This window comes from Tursiops truncatus, chromosome 10 (assembly GCF_011762595.2).
Source record: "Tursiops truncatus isolate mTurTru1 chromosome 10, mTurTru1.mat.Y, whole genome shotgun sequence".
NCBI classification, from domain to species: Eukaryota; Metazoa; Chordata; class Mammalia; order Artiodactyla; family Delphinidae; genus Tursiops; species Tursiops truncatus.
Genome location: NC_047043.1, coordinates 53182358 through 53185744, shown reverse-complemented (window position 1 = coordinate 53185744; position 3387 = coordinate 53182358). Strand labels below are relative to the sequence as shown.

The 3387-nt window shown below is 38.2% G+C and overlaps 1 non-coding gene across 1 annotated transcript; it reads left to right on the top strand.

Moving 5' to 3' along the window:
- The first annotated feature begins 2393 nt into the window (after positions 1-2393).
- LOC117314004 (U6 spliceosomal RNA) lies at positions 2394-2497 on the top strand. The gene has a single exon (XR_004528695.1). It is a non-coding gene; the product is annotated as a U6 spliceosomal RNA (small nuclear RNA).
- The last annotated feature ends 890 nt before the right edge of the window (positions 2498-3387 follow it).

Here is a 3387-nt window from a genome sequence, read left to right as displayed (position 1 = left end):
TAGTACTTCTGTTAAAGAAAATGCAGTTAGCCTGGCATAGTTTAGAATTCCTGAGACTTTCTCTCTTCTTGTTCTACACATTCCCTAAGGACTATTTCATCTTATTCTGTGGGTTCAGTGACCATTCATTTGCTGATTGCTACCAAAAGTATATTTTGTGGTCCTAGATTTCATTCCTGAGCTTCACCCATATTTCCAAAAGCCTCCTAGGCATCTCCACATGGATGATATAGGTACCACAAACACAGCATATCAAAATAGGAACTTATGATCTTTCCTTCAAACCTACTATTCAAATTCCTTATTTCATTAATCGTTTACCTAGTTTCCCCAGCTAACAATGTTATATTCATATGGTTCCTATTTTTCCCTTATCTGTATACACAATTGATCTTTAATCCCTATTTATTCTACTCTTCTGCACAATTCCCTTTCATTTGTGCCCTTATGATTCCCACAGCCCCTACCATGATGCAGGCCTTAATGTCTCACCTAAATCATCTCAACCACTTATTAACACATATCTCCTCTCCACTTTCCAGCCCCTATCCCACCAGCATCAGCATTACCTAGCACTAAACAGAAACACAAATTCTTAGCCACCACCCCAGACTGACTATATCAGTAACTCTGTGAGTGCAGTGCAGCAATCACTGCTGATTCTAATGATGTACACTCAAGTGTGAGGACCACCGCCGGACACTAAAGATGATTTCAAACATTTCCTTCCACCAACATGTTATCTTTAATGCTAGTATTCCTCTTAATGTTTATTTAAATTATTGTCTATATTTTTAAAGTAAATCCAATTTTATCTTTGGCTCTTCATGATTACTAATAATTCTTTTGGCAAACACTAGCATCTGAATCAACATCTAAGTATGCTCTGACACCAGAGTTGTCAACAAATGACCTACTCCAGCAGTCAGCACACTTTGATACAGAGGCCAAATCCAGCTCATCCTCTGTTTCCACAAATAAAATAGCATTGCAACATAATCATGCTTATTAATTGGTGTATTGCCTATGACTGCTTTTGTACTACTGTGGCAGAGTTGAGCAGTTACAACAGACCCCATATGGCCTGCAAAGCCTGAAGTATTTACTATCTGGCCTTTTACAGAAACAAAGAAAAGTTTGTTGACTGACACTGTCACCGTGTACTCATTCAACATATATTTATTCAACATATGCTATTAATCAGGCACTGTTTCAGGCACTGAGAAACAGGCCATGGCAATTATAGGACATATATTTGAATGGGTGGTGGTGGAGGTGGGTAACAATAAATAAGCAAACATGTAAGTAATTAAAAGTCCAGAAAGTGATTTGTGCTGTGAAGAAAATAAAGTGGATGCAGTGGTAGAAAGGGAGTGTCAGAAGGCAGCACCATCGAGTTAGGTATCAAGAAGGTCCCTCCGAGGAGATGGCATTAAGCTAAGACCTCAGTGAAAAGGATGAAATGATGACAAGGAACAAGGTGGGCTAAGTTCTTGGGATGGGAAGGACTTGATTTGTCCTAAAACCATAAAGGCCATTGTGGAGGAAAGTAAACGCTGGGAAGAGGTCCTGGCTAAATGTCTGTGACACGTCTGATTGTTGATAAATTGTATTCTTTCATTCCCACTGAGCTTCATAGAAGGAAGTGATATTGACTAAGGTTGCTTAGTATTCTTTTGTGTTAATGATTTATGTTGGTTGCAGTGTAAGCATAAATGATTTTTACATCAATGTTGAAAAAATTAGGAACTTCTGATTAAAATGAAAAAAAACACAAAGAACAAGATTTATGTCCCCCCTTTAGATACCAGGTTGAAATACTGCTCCCTATTCATCTCCACCTTGATCAGGCCGTTTAAGGTGATGGAGTTAAGCTAGACCTTAAAATTTTCCTCTCCCCAAACCTAGTGACACGAACAAGTACAAAACAAAACAAAAAAACAACTTAAAGACTACCAGTGGAATAAAGAAAGGAAGAGTTCTGATGACTTGAACATGAGCAAGAAATAAGTTTTAAGAATATACACAAATTGGGCTTCCCTCGTGGCGCAGTGGTTGAGAGTCCGCCTGCCGATGCAGGGGACACGGGTTCGTGCCCCGGTCCGGGAAGATCCCACATGCCGCGGAGCGGCTGGGCCCGTGAGCCGTGGCCCCTGAGCCTGCGCGTCCGGAGCCTGTGCTCCGCAACGGGAGAGGCCACAACAGTGAGAGGCCCGCGTATCGCAAAAAAAAAAAAAAAAAAAAAAAAGAATATACACAAATTTTCTTCTACATTTTCATGGAGAAAATGTTGGGAGTAGGTGAATAATGGAGGGGATGGTAGTTTGTTGAGAAGAGGAAAATATGTTAATGAAACACTGAAAATTCTCATTAAGAATCAACAACTTAGGTGCTTGCTTTGGCAGCAGATGTATTAAAATTGGAAAAACAAAAAAGAAGAGTAGCATAGATGATGTGTGAGAATGACATGAACATTCATGAAGTAGTCCATATTTTTTTAAATGGGCAAAGGGCTTGAATAGACATTTCTCCACAGATGATGTACAAATGACCAAAAATCATGAAAAGATGCTCAACATCACTCATCATTAGGGAAATACAAATTAAAACAAAAATGAGATATTACTTCACACCTATTAGAATAGCTACATTAAAAAAACAACAAAAAACAGGAAATAACCAGTGTTGGTGAGGATGTAGAAAAACTGGAACTCTTATATACTGTTGATGGGAATAAAAAATTGTGCAACCACTATGGAAAACAGTATGGAGTTTCGTCAAAAATTTAAAAAGAGAACTATCATATGATTCAGCAATTTCACTTCTATATCCAAAAGAATTGAAAGCAAAATCTCGAAGAGATATTTGCACACTCATGTCCAGAGCATCACTATTTGCAGTAGCAAAGAAGCTGAAGCTACCCAAGTGTCAATCAATGGATAAATGGATAAACAAAATGCTGTATATACATACAATGGAATATTTGTCTGTCTTAAAAACTGAAAAGAATTCTGATGCATGCTATAATATGGATGAATCTTGAGGACATGATGCTAAGTGAAACAAGCCAGACACAAAAAGACAAGTACTGTATAATTCCACTTTATACGAGGTTCTTAGAGTAGTCCAATTCAAAGCGACGGAAAGCAGAATAATGGTAGCCAGGGGGCGGTGGGAGGGGAGAATGGGATGTTATTGTTTAATAGGTAGTGTCCGTTTTACAGAATAAAAAGAGTTATGGGGATGGATGGTGGTGACAGTTGCACAACAATGTAAATGTACTGAACACACTATTGAACTGTAAACTTAGAAGTGGTTAAGATGATAAATTTTAGGCTATGCATTTTTTTACCACAGTAAAGAAAAAGTATCAACAATGTGTTGAGA